Source organism: Denticeps clupeoides, unplaced genomic scaffold (assembly GCF_900700375.1).
Source record: "Denticeps clupeoides unplaced genomic scaffold, fDenClu1.1, whole genome shotgun sequence".
Taxonomy (NCBI): Eukaryota; Metazoa; Chordata; class Actinopteri; order Clupeiformes; family Denticipitidae; genus Denticeps; species Denticeps clupeoides.
Genome location: NW_021629697.1, coordinates 147,678 through 170,142, shown reverse-complemented (window position 1 = coordinate 170,142; position 22,465 = coordinate 147,678). Strand labels below are relative to the sequence as shown.

Here is a 22,465-nt window from a genome sequence, read left to right as displayed (position 1 = left end):
GCTAATTCATAGCTCTAGCTATGAGTCTCTGTTTAAAAACACAACTCAGTGGCATGTACAGAGTTGCTTGGATCATATCAGTACTGCCAGTCATAGAGATATACCGATTTCTAATGTCTATATCCCACAGTCCAGACCACAATGTGCAACAATGTGAGTTATGAGCATTATTGTCAATGGGATGAGAAATGAGTTTGGAGTTTTTTAAACACAATGCGCTAGTTCATGACGTTGTGTCTAAACAATGCAATAACAATGCATAAGTCCAATGAAAAAAAAACAAACTAGCAGAGGATGGTTTCGATCCATCGACCTCTGGGTTATGGGCCCAGCACGCTTCCGCTGCGCCACTCTGCTGCTCATCAGTCTTCATGGCAGTTGAATCTCCAATCCCTATCTATGGAAACCAGTGCCTTTTCCATTAGGCCACTGGAGCTCACAATGTTAGTGGGGTTGGGTGATAATGACTGGCTGGGATTGTCGTCGTTGTTTTAGAAGACAAAGAGGCTTTTATTGCACTTTTCACTCCATATTTGAACTTTATAGCACTTTATAGTAACAACGGCCTACACGTCTAACAATGGGTACTTGGTTCAAAGCAAGACTTTTAGATCTCAGTAGACTCAAATAATAACTAAAGGAGAAACTGTGGTTGAATGATTGCACACAGTCCAGACCACAATGTGCAACAGAATTAGTGATGAGCCTAAATGTGAACAGGACGAGAAATGAGTTTAGGGTTTTTCAAAAAACAATGCATTAGTTCATGATGTTGTGTCAATTCCATGTAACAAACAATTCCAATTCAAAAAAGAGTAAAGTAGCAGAGGATGGTTTCGATCCATCGACCTCTGGGTTATGGGCCCAGCACGCTTCCGCTGCGCCACTCTGCTGCTCATCACCCTAGATGGGACTCGAACCCACAATCCCTGTCTTAGGAGGCCAGTGCCTTATCCATTAGGCCACTAGGGCTTACAATGCCTAGACAACAAACTGTGTTTGAATTGTTTGCCCTTTCACATTTCTGTACCTAATTCATCTCATGTTTGGTCCCTTTGTCCTCTTGTTAACCTACTAATGTTTCACCAATCTTTAGATTTTGCTTGTTCTTTAACTATACTATAATTCTAATAGTAATTTCTTTTGTTACTTTGGAGGCATCTTTCAGTCACAATGGGCTGGCAGTATGCTAATTCATAGCTCTAGCCTATGAGTCTCTGTTTAAAAACACAACTCAGTGGCATGTACAGAGTTGCTTGGATCATATCAGTACTGCCAGTCATAGAGATATACCGATTTCTAATGTCTATATCCCACAGTCCAGACCACAATGTGCAACAATGTGAGTTATGAGCATTATTGTCAATGGGATGAGAAATGAGTTTGGAGTTTTTTTAAACACAATGCGCTAGTTCATGACGTTGTGTCTAAACAATGCAATAACAATGCAAAAGTCCAATGAAAAAACAACAAACTAGCAGAGGATGGTTTCGATCCATCGACCTCTGGGTTATGGGCCCAGCACGCTTCCGCTGCGCCACTCTGCTGCTCATCAGTCTTCATGGCAGTTGAATCTCCAATCCCTATCTATGGAGACCAGTGCCTTTTCCATTAGGCCACTGGAGCTCACAATGTTAGTGGGGTTGGGTGATAATGACTGGCTGGGATTGTCGTCGTTGTTTTAGAAGACAAAGAGGCTTTTATTGCACTTTTCACTCCATATTTGAACTTTATAGCACTTTATAGTAACAACGGCCTACACGTCTAACAATGGGTACTTGGTTCAAAGCAAGACTTTTTAGATCTCAGTAGACTCAAATAATAACTAAAGGAGAAACTGTGGTTGAATGATTGCACACAGTCCAGACCACAATGTGCAACAGAATTAGTGATGAGCCTAAATGTGAACAGGACGAGAAATGAGTTTAGGGTTTTTCAAAAAACAATGCATTAGTTCATGATGTTGTGTCAATTCCATGTAACAAACAATTCCAATTCAAAAAGAGTAAAGTAGCAGAGGATGGTTTCGATCCATCGACCTCTGGGTTATGGGCCCAGCACGCTTCCGCTGCGCCACTCTGCTGCTCATCACCCTAGATGGGACTCGAACCCACAATCCCTGTCTTAGGAGGCCAGTGCCTTATCCATTAGGCCACTAGGGCTTACAATGCCTAGACAACAAACTGTGTTTGAATTGTTTGCCCTTTCACATTTCTGTACCTAATTCATCTCATGTTTGGTCCCTTTGTCCTCTTGTTAACCTAATAATGTTTCACCAATCTTTAGATTTTGCTTGTTCTTTAACTATACTATAATTCTAATAGTAATTTCTTTTGTTACTTTGGAGGCATCTTTCAGTCACTATGGGCTGGCAGTATGCTAATTCATAGCTCTAGCTATGAGTCTCTGTTTAAAAACACAACTCAGTGGCATGTACAGAGTTGCTTGGATCATATCAGTACTGCCAGTCATAGAGATATACCGATTTCTAATGTCTATATCCCACAGTCCAGACCACAATGTGCAACAATGTGAGTTATGAGCATTATTGTCAATGGGATGAGAAATGAGTTTGGAGTTTTTTAAACACAATGCGCTAGTTCATGACGTTGTGTCTAAACAATGCAATAACAATGCATAAGTCCAATGAAAAAACAACAAACTAGCAGAGGATGGTTTCGATCCATCGACCTCTGGGCTATGGGCCCAGCACGCTTCCGCTGCGCCACTCTGCTGCTCATCAGTCTTCATGGCAGTTGAATCTCCAATCCCTATCTATGGAGACCAGTGCCTTTTCCATTAGGCCACTGGAGCTCACAATGTTAGTGGGGTTGGGTGATAATGACTGGCTGGGATTGTCGTCGTTGTTTTAGAAGACAAAGAGGCTTTTATTGCACTTTTCACTCCATATTTGAACTTTATAGCACTTTATAGTAACAACGGCCTACACGTCTAACAATGGGTACTTGGTTCAAAGCAAGACTTTTTAGATCTCAGTAGACTCAAATAATAACTAAAGGAGAAACTGTGGTTGAATGATTGCACACAGTCCAGACCACAATGTGCAACAGAATTAGTGATGAGCCTAAATGTGAACAGGACGAGAAATGAGTTTAGGGTTTTTCAAAAAACAATGCATTAGTTCATGATGTTGTGTCAATTCCATGTAACAAACAATTCCAATTCAAAAAGAGTAAAGTAGCAGAGGATGGTTTCGATCCATCGACCTCTGGGTTATGGGCCCAGCACGCTTCCGCTGCGCCACTCTGCTGCTCATCACCCTAGATAGGACTCGAACCCACAATCCCTGTCTTAGGAGGCCAGTGCACAATGGGCTGGCAGTATGCTAATTCATAGCTCTAGCCTATGAGTCTCTGTTTAAAAACACAACTCAGTGGCATGTACAGAGTTGCTTGGATCATATCAGTACTGCCAGTGCGAGAGGTAGCGGGATCAATGCCCGCATTCTCCATATTGGTCATATTTCTTTAATTGAGCCAATTTTTACCACACAGCACAGCACAGTAGAGCTACACACATGAAAAAGCCCAACCTGTTGATGAATGTATCCAAATCAGTTTGCATAAGACCTGTCAACAAGGCAACCTGAGTACAGGGGTCCAAAATAAAATTGTGGCCAGTACGGGGATCAAACCCGCGACCTTGGCGTTATTAGCACCACGCTCTAAACAGCTGAGCTAACCGGCCTTGATAAATAAGCTTTTTAATCCGTGCTCATCTTCTTTCTCATCTTTAGATCTGTTTTTTTTTTTCACTTGGATTATTAAGCACATTTTTACCACACCACACAGCAGTGCAAAATGCACAAAAAAAGTACAATCTGTTGCACGATGTATCCAGCTTCTGTGTCAAAGAGTCTTGGCTCAAAATGAAAGAGTCTGTGTTAATTCCTGCTTTCATGTTACGCTTCACCTGGGTAATTTGCTTAAGTAGTATAAGCCTTGTTTAGCATGCAAGAGGTGACGAGATTGATTCCAGTTTTGTCCATGCTTCTTTTTTTCACTTGGATTATTTTTCTTCAATTGAGCTCATTTTTATCAGACAGCACACTACATTAGCTAAAGTACAATCTGTTGCTAAATGTATTCAAATGTTTTTCTTTTGATGTCATCCATAATTGGATCTTTTCACCAAAAAGGTTCGCCCACCGTGGGGCTCGAACCCACGACCCTGAGATTAAGAGTCTCATGCTCTACCGACTGAGCTAGCCGGGCACTATACGCAAGCCTGCTACTTAACACCACAACTAACTACATTAGCTAGTATCTACTTAATAAGCCTAATTGCCTCAGTCACTGTAACTAACATTAGAAATGAAGCATGTTCAATCTATTTGTCTTACGGATCTAAGACCCTACTGTCAATATCCTCATAATGTGCCCTCAGTCAAATTTCCTGTAAGGTTTTCTACTTGATAGTGTCAAATATCAAAAAGCGTCACCTCTGCCTTGTTCGACAGGCCAAAAACCAAAAGCATGTCATCTGTATGATGAAAATGGGCTTGACACAAGCAAATCCATCAATCAGAAATATCAGTTGCATTGATTCCCATGCGTAAGACCTCTCAACAATACCAGGCAACTATACCTGGGTAAGCCGGTCGATAAAAACTATTTTTGCCGTTAATAGCACCACGGCCTTGCTGGTTTAAAGACTTTGACGGTCAGGGACAAATGATTGACAACTTCTGTATCCATGAATCTTGGTACGGAACGAAAGCATCCGATTAGTCCTTGCCTATAGTTTTGCCTGAATTTCTTGTCTCTTTCTTTTAAGTAGGGGAATTAGCTCAAATGGTAGAGCGCTCGCTTAGCATGCGAGAGGTAGCGGGATCGATACCCGCATTCTCCATATTGGTCATATTTCTTTAATTGAGCCAATTTTTACCACACAGCACAGCACAGTAGAGCTACACACAAGAAAAAGCCCAACCTGTTGATGAATGTATCCAAATCAGTTTGCATAAGACCTGTCAACAAGGCAACCTGAGTACAGGGGTCCAAAATAAAATTGTGGCCAGTACGGGGATCGAACCCGCGACCTTGGCGTTATTAGCACCACGCTCTAACCAGCTGAGCTAACCGGCCTTGATAAAAAAGCTTTTTAATCCGTGCTCATCTTCTTTCTCATCTTTAGGTCTGTTTTTTTTTTTCCCTTGGATTATTAAGAACATTTTTACCACACCACACAGCAGTGCAAAATGCACAAAAAAGTACAATCTGTTGCACGATGTATCCAGCTTCTGTGTCAAAGAGTCTTGGCTCAAAATGAAAGAGTCTGTGTTAATTCCTGCTTTCATGTTACGCTTCACCTGGGTAATTTAAGTAGTATAAGCCTTGTTTAGCATGCAAGAGGTGACGAGATTGATTCCAGTTTTGTCCATGCTTCTTTTTTTCACTTGGATTATTTTTCTTCAATTGAGCTCATTTTTATCAGACAGCACACTACATTAGCTAAAGTACAATCTGTTGCTAAATGTATTCAAATGTTTTTCTTTTGATGTCATCCATAATTGGATCTTTTCACCAAAAAGGTTCGCCCACCGTGGGGCTCGAACCCACGACCCTGAGATTAAGAGTCTCATGCTCTACCGACTGAGCTAGCCAGGCACTATACGCAAGCCTGCTACTTAACACCACAACTAACTACATTAGCTAGTATCTACTTAATAAGCCTAATTGCCTCAGTCACTGTAACTAACATTAGAAATGAAGCATGTTCAATCTATTTGTCTTACGGATCTAAGACCCTACTGTCAATATCCTCATAATGTGCCCTCAGTCAAATTTCCTGTAAGGTTTTCTACTTGATAGTGTCAAATATCAAAAAGCGTCACCTCTGCCTTGTTCGACAGGCCAAAAACCAAAAGCATGTCATCTGTATGATGAAAATGGGCTTGACACAAGCAAATCCATCAATCAGAAATATCAGTTGCATTGATTCCCATGCGTAAGACCTCTCAACAATACCAGGCAACTATACCTGGGTAAGCCGGTCGATAAAAACTATTTTTGGCGTTAATAGCACCACGGCCTTGCTGGTTTAAAGACTTTGACGGTCAGGGACAAATGATTGACAACTTCTGTATCCATGAATCTTGGTACGGAACGAAAGCATCCGATTAGTCCTTGCCTATAGTTTTGCCTGAATTTCTTGTCTCTTTCTTTTAAGTAGGGGAATTAGCTCAAATGGTAGAGCGCTCGCTTAGCATGCGAGAGGTAGCGGGATCGATGCCCGCATTCTCCATATTGGTCATATTTCTTTAATTGAGCCAATTTTTACCACACAGCACAGCACAGTAGAGCTACACAGACGAAAAAGCCCAACCTGTTGATGAATGTATCCAAATCAGTTTGCATAAGACCTGTCAACAAGGCAACCTGAGTACAGGGGTCCAAAATAAAATTGTGGCCAGTACGGGGATCGAACCCGCGACCTTGGCGTTATTAGCACCACGCTCTAACCAGCTGAGCTAACCGGCCTTGATAAAAAAGCTTTTTAATCCGTGCTCATCTTCTTTCTCATCTTTAGGTCTGTTTTTTTTTTTTCCCTTGGATTATTAAGAACATTTTTACCACACCACACAGCAGTGCAAAATGCACAAAAAAGTACAATCTGTTGCACGATGTATCCAGCTTCTGTGTCAAAGAGTCTTGGCTCAAAATGAAAGAGTCTGTGTTAATCCCTACTTTCATGTTACGCTTCACCTGGGTATTTTGCTCAAGTAGTATAAGCCTTGTTTAGCATGCCAGAGGTGACGAGATTGATTCCAGTTTTTTCCATGCTTCTTTTTTTCACTTGGATTATTTTTCTTCAATTGAGCACATTTTTATCAGACAGCACACTACATTAGCTAAAGTACAATCTGTTGCTAAATGTATTCAAATGTTTTTCTGTTGATGTCAACCATAATTGGATCTTTTCACCAAAATAGTTCGCCCAACGTGGGGCTCGAACCCACGACCCTGAGATTAAGAGTCTCATGCTCTACCGACTGAGCTAGCCGGGCATTATACACAAGCCTGCTACTTATAACCACAACAAACTACTTTAGCTAGTATCTACTTAATAAGCCTAATTGCCTCAGTCACTGTAATTAACATTAGAAATGAAGCATGTTCAATCTATTTGTCTTACGGATCTAAGACCCTACTGTCAATATCCTCATAATGTGCCCTCAGTCAAATTTCCTGTAAGGTTTTCTACTTGATAGTGTCAAATATCAAAAAGCGTCACCTCTGCCTTGTTTGACAGGCCAAAAACCAAAAGCATGTCATCTGTATGATGAAAATGGGCTTGACACAAGCAAATCCATCAATCAGAAATATCAGTTGCATTGATTCCCATGCATAAGACCTCTCAACAATACCAGGCAACTATACCTGGGTAAGTCGGTCGATAAAAACTATTTTTGCCGTTAATAGCACAACGGCCTTGCTGGTTTAAAGACTTTGACGGTCAGGGACAAATGATTGACATCTTCTGTATCCATGAATCTTGGTACGGAACGAAAGCATCCGATTAGTCCTTGCCTATAGTTTTGCCTGAATTTCTTGTCTCTTTCTTTTAAGTAGGGGAATTAGCTCAAATGGTAGAGCGCTCGCTTAGCATGCGAGAGGTAGCGGGATCGATGCCCGCATTCTCCATGTTGGTCATATTTCCTTAATTGAGCCAATTTTTACCACACAGCACAGTAGAGCTACACAGACGAAAAAGCCCAACCTGTTGATGAATGTATCCAAATCAGTTTGCATAAGACCTGTCAACAAGGCAACCTGAGTACAGGGGTCCAAAATAAAATTGTGGCCAGTACGGGGATCGAACCCGCGACCTTGGCGTTATTAGCACCACGCTCTAACCAGCTGAGCTAACCGGCCTTGATAAAAAAGATGTTTAATCCGTGCTCATCTTCTTTCTCATCTTTAGGTCTGTTTTTTTTTTTCACTTGGATTATTAAGCACATTTTTACCACACCACACAGCAGTGCAAAATGCACAAAAAAGTACAATCGGTTGCACGATGTATCCAGCTTCTGTGTCAAAGAGTCTTGGCTCAAAATGAAAGAGTCTGTGTTAATTCCTGCTTTCATGTTACGCTTCACCTGGGTAATTTAAGTAGTATAAGCCTTGTTTAGCATGCAAGAGGTGACGAGATTGATTCCAGTTTTGTCCATGCTTCTTTTTTTCACTTGGATTATTTTTCTTCAATTGAGCTCATTTTTATCAGACAGCACACTACATTAGCTAAAGTACAATCTGTTGCTAAATGTATTCAAATGTTTTTCTTTTGATGTCATCCATAATTGGATCTTTTCACCAAAAAGGTTCGCCCAACGTGGGGCTCGAACCCACGACCCTGAGATTAAGAGTCTCATGCTCTACCGACTGAGCTAGCCGGGCACTATACGTAAGCCTGCTACTTAACACCACAACTAACTACATTAGCTAGTATCTACTTAATAAGCCTAATTGCCTCAGTCACTGTAACTAACATTAGAAATGAAGCATGTTCAATCTATTTGTCTTACGGATCTAAGACCCTACTGTCAATATCCTCATAATGTGCCCTCAGTCAAATTTCCTGTAAGGTTTTCTACTTGATAGTGTCAAATATCAAAAAGCGTCACCTCTGCCTTGTTCGACAGGCCAAAAACCAAAAGCATGTCATCTGTATGATGAAAATGGGCTTGACACAAGCAAATCCATCAATCAGAAATATCAGTTGCATTGATTCCCATGCGTAAGACCTCTCAACAATACCAGGCAACTATACCTGGGTAAGTGGGTCGATAAAAACTATTTTTGGCGTTAATAGCACCACGGCCTTGCTGGTTTAAAGACTTTGATGGTCAGGGACAAATGATTGACATCTTCTGTATCCAAGAATCTTGGTACGGAACGAAAGCATCCGATTAGTCCTTGCCTATAGTTTTGCCTGAATTTCTTGTCTCTTTTTTTTAAGTAGGGGAATTAGCTCAAATGGTAGAGCGTTCGCTTAGCATGCGAGAGGTAGCGGGATCGATGCCCGCATTCTCCATATTGGTCACATTTCATTAATTGAGCCAATTTTTACCACACAGCACAGCACAGTAGAGCTACACACACGAAAAAGCCCAACCTGTTGATGAATGTATCCAAATCAGTTTGCATAAGACCTGTCAACAAGGCAACCTGAGTACAGGGGTCCAAAATAAAATTGGGGATTGAACAGGGATCGAACCCGCGACCTTGGCGTTATTAGGACCACGCTCTAACCAGCTGAGCTAACCATCCTTGATAAAAAAGCTTTTTAATCCGTGCTCATCTTCTTTCTCATCTTTAGGTTTGTTTTTTTTTTCACTTGGATTATTAAGAACATTTTTACCACACCACACAGCAGTGCAAAATGCACAAAAAAGTACAACCTGTTACACGATGTATCCAGCTTCTGTGTCAAAGAGTCTTGGCTCAAAATGAAAGAGTCTGTGTTAATCCCTGCTTTCATGTTATGCTTCACCTGGGTAATTTGCTCAAGTAGTATAAGCCTTGCTTAGCATGCCAGAGGTGACGAGATTGATTCCAGTTTTTTCCATGCTTTTTTTTTCACTTGGATTATTTTTCTTCAATTGAGCACATTTTTATAAGACAGCACACTACATTAGCTAAAGTACAATCTGTTGCTAAATGTATTCAAATGTTTTTCTGTTGATGTCATCCATAATTGGATCTTTTCACCAAAAAGGTTCGGCCAACGTGGGGCTCGAACCCACAACCCTGAGATCAAGAGTCTCATGCTCTACCGACTGAGCTAGCAGGGCCTTATACGCAAGCCTGCTACTTAACACCAAGTAGGGGAATTAGCTCAAATGGTAGAGCGCTCGCTTAGCATGCGAGAGGTAGCGGGATCGATGCCCGCATTCTCCATATTGGTCATATTTCTATAATTGAGCCAATTTTTACCACACAGCACAGCACAGTAGAGGCACACACACAAAAATGCCCAACCTGTTGATGAATGTATCCAAATCAGTTTGCATAAGACCTGTCAACAAGGCAACCTGAGTACAGGGGTCCAAAATAAAATTGTGGCCAGTACGGGGATCGAACCCGCGACCTTGGCGTTATTAGCACCACGCTCTAACCAGCTGAGCTAACCGGCCTTCATAAAAAAGCTTTTTAATCCGTGCTCATCTTCTTTCTCATCTTTAGGTCTGTTTTTTTTTTTCACTTGGATTATTAAGCACATTTTTACCACACCACACAGCAGTGCAAAATGCACAAAAAAGTACAATCTGTTGCACGATGTATCCAGCTTCTGTGTCAAAGAGTCTTGGCTCAAAATGAAAGAGTCTGTGTTAATCCCTGCTTTCATGTTACGCTTCACCTGGGTAATTTGCTCAAGTAGTATAAGCCTTGTTTAGCATGCCAGAGGTGACGATATTTTTCCAGTTTTTTCCATGCTTCTTTTGTTCACTTGGATTATTTTTCTTCAATTGAGCACATTTTTATCAGACAGCACACTACATTAGCTAAAGTACAATCTGTTGCTAAATGTATTCAAATGTTTTTCTGTTGATGTCATCCATAATATGATCTTTTCACCAAAAAGGTTCGCCCAACGTGGGGCTCGAAACCACGACCCTGAGTCTCATGCTCTACCGACTGAGCTAGCCGGGCATTATACACAAGCCTGCTACTTAACACCACAACAAACTACTTTAGCTAGTATCTACTTAATAAGCCTAATTGCCTCAGTCACTGTAATTAACATTAGAAATGAAGCATGTTCAATCTATTTGTCTTACGGATCTAAGACCCTACTGTCAATATCCTCATAATGTGCCCTCAGTCAAATTTCCTGTAAGGTTTTCTACTTGATAGTGTCAAATATCAAAAAGCGTCACCTCTGCCTTGTTCGACAGGCCAAAAACCAAAAGCATGTCATCTGTATGATGAAAATGGGCTTGACACAAGCAAATCCATCAAACAGAAATATCAGTTGCATTGATTCCCATGCGTAAGACCTCTCAACAATACCAGGCAACTATACCTGGGTAAGTGGGTCGATAAAAACTATTTTTGGCGTTAATAGCACCACGGCCTTGCTGGTTTAAAGACTTTGACGGTCAGGGACAAATGATTGACATCTTCTGTATCCATGAATCTTGGTACGGAACGAAAGCATCCGATTAGTCCTTGCCTATAGTTTTGCCTGAATTTCTTGTCTCTTTCTTTTAAGTAGGGGAATTAGCTCAAATGGTAGAGCACTCGCTTAGCATGCGAGAGGTAGCGGGATCGATGCCCGCATTCTCCATATTGGTCATATTTCTTTAATTGAGCCAATTTTTACCACACAGCACAGCACAGTAGAGCTACACACACGAAAAAGCCCAACCTGTTGATGAATGTATCCAAATCAGTTTGCATAAGACCTGTCAACAAGGCAACCTGAGTACAGGGGTCCAAAATAAAATTGAGGCCAGTACGGGGATCGAACCCGCGACCTTGGCGTTATTAGCACCACGCTCTAACCAGCTGAGCTAACTGGCCTTGATAAAAAAGCTTTTTAATCCGTGCTCATCTTCTTTCTCATCTTTAGGTCTGTTTTTTTTTTTCCCTTGGATTATTAAGTACATTTTTACCACACCACACAGCAGTGCAAAATGCACAAAAAAGTACAATCTGTTGCACGATGAATCCAGCTTCTGTGTCAAAGAGTCTTGGCTCAAAATGAAAGAGTCTGTGTTAATCCCTACTTTCATGTTACGCTTCACCTGGGTATTTTGCTCAAGTAGTATAAGCCTTGTTTAGCATGCAAGAGGTGACGAGATTGATTCCAGTTTTTTCCATGCTTCTTTTTTTCACTTGGATTATTTTTCTTCAATTGAGCACATTTTTATCAGACAGCACACTACATTAGCTAAAGTACAATCTGTTGCTAAATGTATTCAAATGTTTTTCTGTTGACGTCATCCATAATTGGATCTTTTCACCAAAAACGTTCGCCCAACGTGGGGCTCGAACCCACGACCCTGAGATTAAGAGTCTCATGCTCTACCGACTGACCTAGCCGGGCATTATACACAAGCCTGCTACTTAACACCACAACAAACTACTTTAGCTAGTATCTACTTAATAAGCCTAATTGCCTCAGTCACTGTAATTAACATTAGAAATGAAGCATGTTCAATCTATTTGTCTTACGGATCTAAGACCCTACTGTCAATATCCTCATAATGTGCCCTCAGTCAAATTTCCTGTAAGGTTTTCTACTTGATAGTGTCAAATATCAAAAAGCGTCACCTCTGCCTTGTTCGACAGGCCAAAAACCAAAAGCATGTCATCTGTATGATGAAAATGGGCTTGCCACAAGCAAATCCATCAATCAGAAATATCAGTTGCATTGATTCCCATGCGTAAGACCTCTCAACAATACCAGGCAACTATACCTGGGTAAGTGGGTCGATAAAAACTATTTTTGCCGTTAATAGCACCACGGCCTTGCTGGTTTAAAGACTTTGACGGTCAGGGACAAATGATTGACATCTTCTGTATCCATGAATCTTGGTACGGAACGAAAGCATCCGATTAGTCCTTGCCTATAGTTTTGCCTGAATTTCTTGTCTCTTTCTTTTAAGTAGGGGAATTAGCTCAAATGGTAGAGCGCTCGCTTAGCATGCGAGAGGTAGCGGGATCGATGCCCGCATTCTCCATATTGGTCATATTTCTTTAATTGAGCCAATTTTTACCACACAGCACAGCACAGTAGAGCTACACACACGAAAAAGCCCAACCTGTTGATGAATGTATCCAAATCAGTTTGCATAAGACCTGTCAACAAGGCAACCTGAGTACAGGGGTCCAAAATAAAATTGTGGCCAGTACGGGGATCGAACCCGCGACCTTGGCGTTATTAGCACCACGCTCTAACCAGCTGAGCTAACCGGCCTTGAAACAAAAGCTTTTTAATCCGTGCTCATCTTCTTTCTCATCTTTAGGTCTGTTTTTTTTTTTCACTTGGATTATTAAGAACATTTTTACCACACCACACAGCAGTGCAAAATGCACAAAAAAGTACAATCTGTTGCACGATGTATCCAGCTTCTGTGTCAAAGAGTCTTGTCTCAAAATGAAAGAGTCTGTGTTAATCCCTGCTTTCATGTTAGGCTTCACCTGGGTAATTTGCTCAAGTAGTATAAGCCTTGTTTAGCATGCCAGAGGTGACGAGATTGATTCCAGTTTTTTCCATGCTTCTTTTTTTCACTTGGATTATTTTTCTTCAATTGAGCACATTTTTATCAGACAGCACACTACATTAGCTAAAGTACAATCTGTTGCTAAATGTATTCAAATGTTTTTCTGTTGATGTCATCCATAATTGGATCTTTTCACCAAAAAGGTTCGCCCAACGTGGGGCTCGAACCCACGACCCTGAGATTAAGAGTCTCATGCTCTACCGACTGAGCTAGCCGGGCATTATACACAAGCCTGCTACTTAACACCACAACAAACTACTTTAGCTAGTATCTACTTAATAAGCCTAATTGCCTCAGTCACTGTAATTAACATTAGAAATGAAGCATGTTCAATCTATTTGTCTTACGGATCTAAGACCCTTCTGTCAATATCCTCATAATGTGCCCTCAGTCAAATTTCCTGTAAGGTTTTCTACTTGATAGTGTCAAATATCAAAAAGCGTCACCTCTGCCTTGTTCGACAGGCCAAAAACCAAAAGCATGTCATCTGTATGATGAAAATGGGCTTGACACAAGCAAATCCATCAATCAGAAATATCAGTTGCATTGATTCCCATGCGTAAGACCTCTCAACAATACCAGGCAACTATACCTGGGTAAGTGGGTCGATAAAAACTATTTTTGGCGTTAATAGCACCACGGCCTTGCTGGTTTAAAGACTTTGATGGTCAGGGACAAATGATTGACATCTTCTGTATCCAAGAATCTTGGTACGGAACGAAAGCATCCGATTAGTCCTTGCCTATAGTTTTGCCTGAATTTCTTGTCTCTTTTTTTTTAAGTAGGGGAATTAGCTCAAATGGTAGAGCGCTCGCTTAGCATGCGAGAGGTAGCGGGATCGATGCCCGCATTCTCCATATTGGTCACATTTCTTTAATTGAGCCAATTTTTACCACACAGCACAGCAGAGTAGAGCTACACACACGAAAAAGGCCAACCTGTTGATGAATGTATCCAAATCAGTTTGCATAAGACCTGTCAACAAGGCAACCTGAGTACAGGGGTCCAAAATAAAATTGTGGCAAGTACAGGGATCGAACCCGCGACCTTGGCGTTATTAGGACCACGCTCTAACCAGCTGAGCTAACCATCCTTAATAAAAAAGCTTTTTAATCCGTGCTCATCTTCTTTCTCATCTTTAGGTTTGTTTTTTTTTTTCACTTGGATTATTAAGAACATTTTTACCACACCACACAGCAGTGCAAAATGCACAAAAAAGTACAACCTGTTACACGATGTATCCAGCTTCTGTGTCAAAGAGTCTTGGCTCAAAATGAAAGAGTCTGTGTTAATCCCTGCTTTCAGTATAAGCCTTGTTTAGCATGCCAGAGGTGACGAGATTGATTCCAGTTTTTTCCATGCTTCTTTTTTTCACTTGGATTATTTTTCTTCAATTGAGCACATTTTTATAAGACAGCACACTACATTAGCTAAAGTACAATCTGTTGCTAAATGTATTCAAATGTTTTTCTGTTGATGTCATCCATAATTGGATCTTTTCACCAAAAAGGTTCGCCCAACATGGGGCTCGAACCCACGACCCTGAGATTAAGAGTCTCATGCTCTACCGACTGAGCTAGCCGGGCATTAGACACAAGCCTGCTACTTAACACCACAACAAACTACTTTAGCTAGTATCTACTTAATAAGCCTAATTGCGTCAGTCACTGTAATTAACATTAGAAATGAAGCATGTTCAATCTATTTGTCTTACGGATCTAAGACCCTACTGTCAATATCCTCATAATGTGCCCTCAGTCAAATTTCCTGTAAGGTTTTCTACTTGATAGTGTCAAATATCAAAAAGCGTCACCTCTGCCTTGTTCGACAGGCCAAAAACCAAAAGCATGTCATCTGTATGATGAAAATGGGCTTGACACAAGCAAATCCATCAATCAGAAATATCAGTTGCATTGATTCCCATGCGTAAGACCTCTCAACAATACCAGGCAACTATACCTGGGTAAGTGGGTCGATAAAAACTATTTTTGGCGTTAATAGCACCACGGCCTTGCTGGTTTAAAGACTTTGATGGTCAGGTACAAATGATTGACATCTTCTGTATCCAAGAATCTTGGTACGGAACGAAAGCATCCGATTAGTCCTTGCCTATAGTTTTGCCTGAATTTCTTGTCTCTTTTTTTTTAAGTAGGGGAATTAGCTCAAATGGTAGAGCGTTCGCTTAGCATGCGAGAGGTAGCGGGATCGATGCCCGCATTCTCCATATTGGTCACATTTCTTTAATTGAGCCAATTTTTACCACACAGCACAGCACAGTAGAGCTACACACACGAAAAAGGCCAACCTGTTGATGAATGTATCCAAATCAGTTTGCATAAGACCTGTCAACAAGGCAACCTGAGTACAGTGGTCCAAAATAAAATTGGGGATTGAACAGGGATCGAACCCGCGACCTTGGCGTTATTAGGACCACGCTCTAACCAGCTGAGCTAACCATCCTTGATAAAAAAGCTTTTTAATCCGTGCTCATCTTCTTTCTCATCTTTAGGTTTGTTTTTTTTTTCACTTGGATTATTAAGAACATTTTTACCACACCACACAGCAGTGCAAAATGCACAAAAAAGTACAACCTGTTACACGATGTATCCAGCTTCTGTGTCAAAGAGTCTTGGCTCAAAATGAAAGAGTCTGTGTTAATCCCTGCTTTCATGTTATGCTTCACCTGGGTAATTTGCTCAAGTAGTATAAGCCTTGCTTAGCATGCCAGAGGTGACGAGATTGATTCCAGTTTTTTCCATGCTTTTTTTTTCACTTGGATTATTTTACTTCAATTGAGCACATTTTTATAAGACAGCACACTACATTAGCTAAAGTACAATCTGTTGCTAAATGTATTCAAATGTTTTTCTGTTGATGTCATCCATAATTGGATCTTTTCACCAAAAAGGTTCGGCCAACGTGGGGCTCGAACCCACAACCCTGAGATTAAGAGTCTCATGCTCTACCGACTGAGCTAGCAGGGCCTTATACGCAAGCCTGCTACTTAACACCAAGTAGGGGAATTAGCTCAAATGGTAGAGCGCTCGCTTAGCATGCGAGAGGTAGCGGGATCGATGCCCGCATTCTCCATATTGGTCATATTTCTATAATTGAGCCAATTTTTACCACACAGCACAGCACAGTAGAGGCACACACACAAAAATGCCCAACCTGTTGATGAATGTATCCAAATCAGTTTGCATAAGACCTGTCAACAAGGCAACCTGAGTACAGGGGTCCAAAATAAAATTGTGGCCAGTACGGGGATCGAACCCGCGACCTTGGCGTTATTAGCACCACGCTCTAACCAGCTGAGCTAACCGGCCTTCATAAAAAAGCTTTTTAATCCGTGCTCATCTTCTTTCTCATCTTTAGGTCTGTTTTTTTTTTTCACTTGGATTATTAAGCACATTTTTACCACACCACACAGCAGTGCAAAATGCACAAAAAAGTACAATCTGTTGCACGATGTATCCAGCTTCTGTGTCAAAGAGTCTTGGCTCAAAATGAAAGAGTCTGTGTTAATCCCTGCTTTCATGTTACGCTTCACCTGGGTAATTTGCTCAAGTAGTATAAGCCTTGTTTAGCATGCCAGAGGTGACGAGATTTTTCCAGTTTTTTCCATGCTTCTTTTGTTCACTTGGATTATTTTTCTTCAATTGAGCACATTTTTATCAGACAGCACACTACATTAGCTAAAGTACAATCTGTTGCTAAATGTATTCAAATGTTTTTCTGTTGATGTCATCCATAATTGGATCTTTTCACCAAAAAGGTTCGCCCAACGTGGGGCTCGAACCCACGACCCTGAGATTAAGAGTCTCATGCTCTACCGACTGAGCTAGCCGGGAACTATACGCAAGCATGCTACTTAACACCGCAACTAACTACATTAGCTAGTATCTACTTAATAAGCCTAATTGCCTCAGTCACTGTAACTAACATTAGAAATAAAGCATGTTCAATCTATTTGTCTTACGGATCTAAGACCCTACTGTCAATATCCTCATAATGTGCCCTCAGTCAAATTTCCTGTAAGGTTTTCTACTTGATAGTGTCAAATATCAAAAAGCGTCACCTCTGCCTTGTTCGACAGGCCAAAAACCAAAAGCATGTCATCTGTATGATGAAAATGGGCTTGACACAAGCAAATCCATCAAACAGAAATATCAGTTGCATTGATTCCCATGCGTAAGACCTCTCAACAATACCAGGCAACTATACCTGGGTAAGTGGGTCGATAAAAACTATTTTTGGCGTTAATAGCACCACGGCCTTGCTGGTTTAAAGACTTTGACGGTCAGGGACAAATGATTGACATCTTCTGTATCCATGAATCTTGGTACGGAACGAAAGCATCCGATTAGTCCTTGCCTATAGTTTTGCCTGAATTTCTTGTCTCTTTCTTTTAAGTAGGGGAATTAGCTCAAATGGTAGAGCGCTCGCTTAGCATGCGAGAGGTAGCGGGATCGATGCCCGCATTCTCCATATTGGTCATATTTCTTTAATTGAGCCAATTTTTACCACACAGCACAGCACAGTAGAGCTACACACACGAAAAAGCCCAACCTGTTGATGAATGTATCCAAATCAGTTTGCATAAGACCTGTCAACAAGGCAACCTGAGTACAGGGGTCCAAAATAAAATTGAGGCCAGTACGGGGATCGAACCCGCGACCTTGGCGTTATTAGCACCACGCTCTAACCAGCTGAGCTAACTGGCCTTGATAAAAAGCTTTTTAATCCGTGCTCATCTTCTTTCTCATCTTTAGGTCTGTTTTTTTTCACTTGGATTAAGCACATTTTTACCACACACCACACAGCAGTGCAAAATGCACAAAAAAGTACAATCTGTTGCACGATGTATCCAGCTTCTGTGTCAAAGCGTCTTGGCTCAAAATGAAAGAGTCTGTGTTAATCCCTACTTTCATGTTACGCTTCACCTGGGTAGTTTGCTCAAGTAGTATAAGCCTTGTTTAGCATGCCAGAGGTGACGAGATTGATTCCAGTTTTTTCCATGCTTTTTTTTTCACTTGGATTATTTTTCTTCAATTGAGCACATTTTTATCAGACAGCACACTACATTAGCTAAAGTACAATCTGTTGCTAAATGTATTCAAATGTTTTTCTGTTGATGTCATCCATAATTGGATCTTTTCACCAAAAAGGTTCGGCCAACGTGGGGCTCGAACCCACAACCCTGAGATTAAGAGTCTCATGCTCTAACCGACTGAGCTAGCAGGGGCATTATGCGCAAGCCTGCTACTTAACACCAAGTAGGGGAATTAGCTCAAATGGTAGAGCGCTCGCTTAGCATGCGAGAGGTAGCGGGATCGATGCCCGCATTCTCCATATTGGTCATATTTCTTTAATTGAGCCAATTTTTACCACACAGCACAGCACAGTAGAGCTACACACACGAAAAAAGCCCAACCTGTTGATGAATTGTTAGGTTTATCTGTCAGTATAACATTTACTAAACAAAGAGAAGAAAGACACAAAGCATTTGAGTCCGTTTTACTTGCAAGGAGAGCGAATGGAAGTCACGCCTTACAACAGGCCTCCAAAAGCTCTGGCGTCCTTCATCGCATCTCCTTCTTTTATTTGGTAGGTTCATTAGGGTTCACATAAAATCACACCATATTAGTTAATAATTGTGTATTACACATAGTCTTATGAATTGATCTTTGGTCGAGTCATGGTGACATGGTGACATGTTCATCTTCGTCTGTAGATTCTTCAGGTGATTGGACTCTGGTTCATCATGGTCTGCTTGTTGTTGGTCCTCAGGTCGCGGTCATGCAGTCCTGCAAACTTAAAACCTTTGCTTTGAGGTTTGTTAATGATTAAGAGTTGTCAGTAATATTCCAAGGATTAATACATATTCGTGCTTAAAGGATATGAATAAAAGAAGTAATTACATGATAACATATATACATTTTTCCAACATTTCCCTCCTGTTTATCATGTTATTTACTCTTTTGTTAGCTTCCCTAATAATCTCTTCCTTTAGGATTTTCAACTATTAGTTCATACAATGAGAAATACATTTACACACAAAAGGTCAGTCGTCTTTTTCTTGTAGAGGACTCTCTTGAAAAAGTTGAGTTAGCTTGAAGTCACTAAAATCATAGCTCCCGTAAAATTCTTCATTTTCCAAAAGTGGGTACGCCTGTGTAGGCTCAACATCCCTTGGTGATAAGGCGGTAGTGATGAGACGGTTCACAAGACTGCGTAGACAGGGAATACAACAACATCCACACAATGTCAGAATTGCTGCAAATACAGCCATTGAAACTAAAACAGATTGAACTAGAGCTCTGTATTTCCCAAATACTTTCATCCAGGAATCCCACATGGTCGTTTCCACTCCCGAATGCTCCTTCATCTTCCGGTTGAGGGTGCGTAGGCCGTCAATGGCCATTGTCAGACTGCCTCCTGCAGCTGTGTTGTTTGGTATGAAAGAACAACATTGCTCTCCAAACATACCACAAACCCCATTTTTTTCCGCTAGGAGCATATCAAGAGCAATCCTGTTCTGAAAAGTCATGAGGGAGGTAGTAGATAATTGCTCATGCACGGCCTCAAAACCGTCTTGTGTCCAATTACCTAATTTCTGTACATTGTAATGGATGTAATTGATTCTGTCCACGTTCTTGTTAATCGTACACCACCAACACAAGGCTGATTCAAATCCTGCTGCTACTTGATTTGCCAACTTATATTCATCAGGAACCCCCCTGGGAACCCCAATTGCGTCTATGTACGTTGGGTCAGTTAACTTCTCCCAGGGTGCAAGTGATCGCTTTGTTCTGTGCCAATCTGCAGGTACCAAGCTATCCAATTTTGTTAAAAGGTCACTTATAGTGGTTGGAAATATTGAGACAGGTAGTAAAAGGGTTACTAATGCACACAGTCCTTTGGTGTCTGAGGGCAATCGATCGTATAACTTATTTTCCCCACACCACCACCATATGTCGCTTCGAGATTGTGGGTCAAGATAGGCCCAACAGGTATTATTGTAAGACACCAATCTCTTGGTGTCCCTTCCCCGAGTAGTTCCTTTCTTCCCGTTATATTAATACATGTAAAATTTCCTTGTGCTACTTTACTGGAGAAAACAGGTTTCCAACTTTCTGGTCCTGTTAGAGGATATGTTAAATCCCACTTTTTGCAACGATTGTCTGGATATGTTTTGTTCATTACTTCTACAACACATTCATCCGTTATAACTGCGGGTATTACTTGTAATAGTGGTCGTGGTCCCAAGCAAACTACACAGTCTTGTTGAGTGGCATTAGCTGCTTGTTCTGCTAGGAGAAGCCAATTATTGTATTTACCAGTTATTCCTGTTGTTACTCTAAACCACTCATCAGAAGGTTGACTTTCATCCAATACTCTAACTAGTATACCCTTGTCACTTAAATTTTGGATTGTTTCAGTTTTATTTGATTTAGGTTCTAGTAGTTGACATATTCGAAATGGAAAATAAGGTGGATTAGTAGTATAAGGCCATAAAAGAAATACCCAACATTTTTCTCCTCTCTCTTGTTGATCGGTATGGTACATTTCAGGGGTGTTTGGTGGCCACAAGTCCAATTTGGTAAGATTGATGTATATTTCAAATGCAAGACCTTGAGTGGAGGGATTGGTCATCACAAAAGAGATTATTTGTCTATGGTGTATCGCAGCAGGGTTAGTAGTCCACGTTTTCCAATCAAAACCCACTGGGTCCGCTACCAAAGAGTCCCACTTTAATTTATTAGTTATATACCATGGATATGGTAGATAATTGCTCGCTTTGTGTCCCTTATGGTTAAGGACAGTAATTGGTATTGTGGCCACCGAAACAGTATTAGCTCTCACACACACTGTTGGTATAGTACGAAGGTGTAATTCTTCTATCCCGTTGCCAGTATCATTGCATCGGTCGGAGTCAAATATGTGTCTGGACGTTCCTTTTGGTGCAGCTCTCGCCCTCCTGGGTATAGCCCCCTGTTGTTTCTCTATACCTTTTTTCCACATTACCACCCATACTGTTGCTATGAACATTACACAAAGTATTATCAAGCCCGTTCTTTGACATGGTTTATAGCCCTTATAATTCATTTCTGCCAACCTTTTCCCCTTACTGCCTCTTCTAGGATTGGTGTCTGTAAAGTGTTCTTCACTGACTTTCGGGTCTACCCAGATTCTATACGTCTGAGTCCACCCTATTATCAGACTTTTGCTCACCTTTCCCGTCGGCAGGGTTTGCAGAAATGACCTTTTTACAATGTGACTGATGTATCCAAGTACCCCTCTCTGTTATTTTAACAGCCGTCGGTGTCGTCAGGATCACTTGGTAGGGCCCTTCCCACTTCGGTGAGTGCCAATGCTTCCGTTTTATGCTCTTTACTAGCACCCAGTCTCCGGGCTCCACCTGTAGGGGTTCCTGCTGAGAAATAGGGAGTTTGTCATCAGGAGTACTTTGTTTCTGTGTTTCTAACATTTTTCTCATGTAGTCCGCTAGTGTCATGTCTTCCTCTGTTTCCCATTGGTTTTGAAAGTAAGGTAATCTATATGGTCTTCCAAACAGGGTTTCATAAGGGGTTAAACCAGTTGTGCTAGTAATATTGATGTATAGTTTTACTAACTCTAAACATTGTGTCCATGGTCGATGTGTTTCTTCCATACACTTTTTTAGTCTATTTTTTATAGTTCCATTCATTCGTTCCACTAATCCTGCACTCTGTGGATGATAACTGCAGTGATTTTTCAAATTAATGTGAAACATTTTTCCTATATTAGTTACCATCTGATTTACAAAATGAGTCCCGTTATCGCTGTATATTTTTTCAGGTATTCCATAGCGTGGAATAATATCTTTACATAAGGCTTTTGCTACTGTCAATGCATCTGGATGTTTGGTTGGAAATAGTTCTATCCATTTAGAGAATGCATCTATAATGACTAAACAGTATTCCTTTCCTTCACTTTTACTGAGTTGGATAAAATCCATGTGTATTGTTTGGAATGGGTATTGTGGTTTTGGAAACTGCCCACGTTTTGGTCTTAAATTACCTTGCGCGTTATGTTTTGCACATATCAAACATGCTCTACAAAAGTTTTTTGAATATAGGTTAAACCCATATGTGGTGAAATTTTTTTGTACCAGTCCTACCATCCCTCCTGTTGAGACATGTGATTGCCCATGGCTCAATATTGCAG

At 40.9% G+C, this 22,465-nt stretch overlaps 39 non-coding genes across 39 annotated transcripts; 12 read left to right on the top strand and 27 right to left on the bottom strand.

Moving 5' to 3' along the window:
* Nucleotides 1-285: 285 nt before the first annotated feature.
* On the bottom strand, nt 286-357 carry trnam-cau (transfer RNA methionine (anticodon CAU)). The gene has a single exon. It is a non-coding gene; the product is annotated as a tRNA-Met (tRNA).
* Nucleotides 358-821: 464 nt separating this feature from the next.
* Nucleotides 822-893, bottom strand: trnam-cau (transfer RNA methionine (anticodon CAU)). The gene has a single exon. It is a non-coding gene; the product is annotated as a tRNA-Met (tRNA).
* Nucleotides 894-899: 6 nt separating this feature from the next.
* Nucleotides 900-972, bottom strand: trnar-ccu (transfer RNA arginine (anticodon CCU)). Its single transcript has one exon. It is a non-coding gene; the product is annotated as a tRNA-Arg (tRNA).
* Nucleotides 973-1,475: 503 nt separating this feature from the next.
* Nucleotides 1,476-1,547, bottom strand: trnam-cau (transfer RNA methionine (anticodon CAU)). The gene has a single exon. It is a non-coding gene; the product is annotated as a tRNA-Met (tRNA).
* A 464-nt stretch (nt 1,548-2,011) lies between these two features.
* On the bottom strand, nt 2,012-2,083 carry trnam-cau (transfer RNA methionine (anticodon CAU)). The gene has a single exon. It is a non-coding gene; the product is annotated as a tRNA-Met (tRNA).
* Nucleotides 2,084-2,089: 6 nt separating this feature from the next.
* trnar-ccu (transfer RNA arginine (anticodon CCU)) lies at nt 2,090-2,162 on the bottom strand. Its single transcript has one exon. It is a non-coding gene; the product is annotated as a tRNA-Arg (tRNA).
* A 501-nt stretch (nt 2,163-2,663) lies between these two features.
* trnam-cau (transfer RNA methionine (anticodon CAU)) lies at nt 2,664-2,735 on the bottom strand. The gene has a single exon. It is a non-coding gene; the product is annotated as a tRNA-Met (tRNA).
* Nucleotides 2,736-3,199: 464 nt separating this feature from the next.
* Nucleotides 3,200-3,271, bottom strand: trnam-cau (transfer RNA methionine (anticodon CAU)). The gene has a single exon. It is a non-coding gene; the product is annotated as a tRNA-Met (tRNA).
* Nucleotides 3,272-3,634: 363 nt separating this feature from the next.
* Nucleotides 3,635-3,708, bottom strand: trnai-aau (transfer RNA isoleucine (anticodon AAU)). Its single transcript has one exon. It is a non-coding gene; the product is annotated as a tRNA-Ile (tRNA).
* Nucleotides 3,709-4,162: 454 nt separating this feature from the next.
* On the bottom strand, nt 4,163-4,235 carry trnak-cuu (transfer RNA lysine (anticodon CUU)). Its single transcript has one exon. It is a non-coding gene; the product is annotated as a tRNA-Lys (tRNA).
* Nucleotides 4,236-4,799: 564 nt separating this feature from the next.
* On the top strand, nt 4,800-4,872 carry trnaa-agc (transfer RNA alanine (anticodon AGC)). Its single transcript has one exon. It is a non-coding gene; the product is annotated as a tRNA-Ala (tRNA).
* A 162-nt stretch (nt 4,873-5,034) lies between these two features.
* On the bottom strand, nt 5,035-5,108 carry trnai-aau (transfer RNA isoleucine (anticodon AAU)). Its single transcript has one exon. It is a non-coding gene; the product is annotated as a tRNA-Ile (tRNA).
* A 449-nt stretch (nt 5,109-5,557) lies between these two features.
* On the bottom strand, nt 5,558-5,630 carry trnak-cuu (transfer RNA lysine (anticodon CUU)). The gene has a single exon. It is a non-coding gene; the product is annotated as a tRNA-Lys (tRNA).
* A 564-nt stretch (nt 5,631-6,194) lies between these two features.
* On the top strand, nt 6,195-6,267 carry trnaa-agc (transfer RNA alanine (anticodon AGC)). Its single transcript has one exon. It is a non-coding gene; the product is annotated as a tRNA-Ala (tRNA).
* Nucleotides 6,268-6,429: 162 nt separating this feature from the next.
* trnai-aau (transfer RNA isoleucine (anticodon AAU)) lies at nt 6,430-6,503 on the bottom strand. Its single transcript has one exon. It is a non-coding gene; the product is annotated as a tRNA-Ile (tRNA).
* A 454-nt stretch (nt 6,504-6,957) lies between these two features.
* On the bottom strand, nt 6,958-7,030 carry trnak-cuu (transfer RNA lysine (anticodon CUU)). The gene has a single exon. It is a non-coding gene; the product is annotated as a tRNA-Lys (tRNA).
* Nucleotides 7,031-7,594: 564 nt separating this feature from the next.
* On the top strand, nt 7,595-7,667 carry trnaa-agc (transfer RNA alanine (anticodon AGC)). Its single transcript has one exon. It is a non-coding gene; the product is annotated as a tRNA-Ala (tRNA).
* A 157-nt stretch (nt 7,668-7,824) lies between these two features.
* On the bottom strand, nt 7,825-7,898 carry trnai-aau (transfer RNA isoleucine (anticodon AAU)). Its single transcript has one exon. It is a non-coding gene; the product is annotated as a tRNA-Ile (tRNA).
* A 449-nt stretch (nt 7,899-8,347) lies between these two features.
* On the bottom strand, nt 8,348-8,420 carry trnak-cuu (transfer RNA lysine (anticodon CUU)). Its single transcript has one exon. It is a non-coding gene; the product is annotated as a tRNA-Lys (tRNA).
* Nucleotides 8,421-8,984: 564 nt separating this feature from the next.
* Nucleotides 8,985-9,057, top strand: trnaa-agc (transfer RNA alanine (anticodon AGC)). The gene has a single exon. It is a non-coding gene; the product is annotated as a tRNA-Ala (tRNA).
* Nucleotides 9,058-9,744: 687 nt separating this feature from the next.
* trnak-cuu (transfer RNA lysine (anticodon CUU)) lies at nt 9,745-9,817 on the bottom strand. The gene has a single exon. It is a non-coding gene; the product is annotated as a tRNA-Lys (tRNA).
* Nucleotides 9,818-9,850: 33 nt separating this feature from the next.
* trnaa-agc (transfer RNA alanine (anticodon AGC)) lies at nt 9,851-9,923 on the top strand. The gene has a single exon. It is a non-coding gene; the product is annotated as a tRNA-Ala (tRNA).
* A 162-nt stretch (nt 9,924-10,085) lies between these two features.
* trnai-aau (transfer RNA isoleucine (anticodon AAU)) lies at nt 10,086-10,159 on the bottom strand. The gene has a single exon. It is a non-coding gene; the product is annotated as a tRNA-Ile (tRNA).
* A 1,081-nt stretch (nt 10,160-11,240) lies between these two features.
* Nucleotides 11,241-11,313, top strand: trnaa-agc (transfer RNA alanine (anticodon AGC)). The gene has a single exon. It is a non-coding gene; the product is annotated as a tRNA-Ala (tRNA).
* Nucleotides 11,314-11,475: 162 nt separating this feature from the next.
* Nucleotides 11,476-11,549, bottom strand: trnai-aau (transfer RNA isoleucine (anticodon AAU)). The gene has a single exon. It is a non-coding gene; the product is annotated as a tRNA-Ile (tRNA).
* A 453-nt stretch (nt 11,550-12,002) lies between these two features.
* trnak-cuu (transfer RNA lysine (anticodon CUU)) lies at nt 12,003-12,075 on the bottom strand. The gene has a single exon. It is a non-coding gene; the product is annotated as a tRNA-Lys (tRNA).
* A 564-nt stretch (nt 12,076-12,639) lies between these two features.
* trnaa-agc (transfer RNA alanine (anticodon AGC)) lies at nt 12,640-12,712 on the top strand. The gene has a single exon. It is a non-coding gene; the product is annotated as a tRNA-Ala (tRNA).
* A 162-nt stretch (nt 12,713-12,874) lies between these two features.
* Nucleotides 12,875-12,948, bottom strand: trnai-aau (transfer RNA isoleucine (anticodon AAU)). The gene has a single exon. It is a non-coding gene; the product is annotated as a tRNA-Ile (tRNA).
* A 453-nt stretch (nt 12,949-13,401) lies between these two features.
* trnak-cuu (transfer RNA lysine (anticodon CUU)) lies at nt 13,402-13,474 on the bottom strand. Its single transcript has one exon. It is a non-coding gene; the product is annotated as a tRNA-Lys (tRNA).
* A 565-nt stretch (nt 13,475-14,039) lies between these two features.
* trnaa-agc (transfer RNA alanine (anticodon AGC)) lies at nt 14,040-14,112 on the top strand. The gene has a single exon. It is a non-coding gene; the product is annotated as a tRNA-Ala (tRNA).
* Nucleotides 14,113-14,768: 656 nt separating this feature from the next.
* On the bottom strand, nt 14,769-14,841 carry trnak-cuu (transfer RNA lysine (anticodon CUU)). Its single transcript has one exon. It is a non-coding gene; the product is annotated as a tRNA-Lys (tRNA).
* A 565-nt stretch (nt 14,842-15,406) lies between these two features.
* Nucleotides 15,407-15,479, top strand: trnaa-agc (transfer RNA alanine (anticodon AGC)). Its single transcript has one exon. It is a non-coding gene; the product is annotated as a tRNA-Ala (tRNA).
* Nucleotides 15,480-16,166: 687 nt separating this feature from the next.
* Nucleotides 16,167-16,239, bottom strand: trnak-cuu (transfer RNA lysine (anticodon CUU)). The gene has a single exon. It is a non-coding gene; the product is annotated as a tRNA-Lys (tRNA).
* Nucleotides 16,240-16,272: 33 nt separating this feature from the next.
* trnaa-agc (transfer RNA alanine (anticodon AGC)) lies at nt 16,273-16,345 on the top strand. The gene has a single exon. It is a non-coding gene; the product is annotated as a tRNA-Ala (tRNA).
* Nucleotides 16,346-16,507: 162 nt separating this feature from the next.
* On the bottom strand, nt 16,508-16,581 carry trnai-aau (transfer RNA isoleucine (anticodon AAU)). Its single transcript has one exon. It is a non-coding gene; the product is annotated as a tRNA-Ile (tRNA).
* Nucleotides 16,582-17,033: 452 nt separating this feature from the next.
* On the bottom strand, nt 17,034-17,106 carry trnak-cuu (transfer RNA lysine (anticodon CUU)). Its single transcript has one exon. It is a non-coding gene; the product is annotated as a tRNA-Lys (tRNA).
* Nucleotides 17,107-17,670: 564 nt separating this feature from the next.
* trnaa-agc (transfer RNA alanine (anticodon AGC)) lies at nt 17,671-17,743 on the top strand. Its single transcript has one exon. It is a non-coding gene; the product is annotated as a tRNA-Ala (tRNA).
* A 162-nt stretch (nt 17,744-17,905) lies between these two features.
* On the bottom strand, nt 17,906-17,979 carry trnai-aau (transfer RNA isoleucine (anticodon AAU)). Its single transcript has one exon. It is a non-coding gene; the product is annotated as a tRNA-Ile (tRNA).
* Nucleotides 17,980-18,534: 555 nt separating this feature from the next.
* trnaa-agc (transfer RNA alanine (anticodon AGC)) lies at nt 18,535-18,607 on the top strand. The gene has a single exon. It is a non-coding gene; the product is annotated as a tRNA-Ala (tRNA).
* Nucleotides 18,608-22,465: the final 3,858 nt, after the last annotated feature.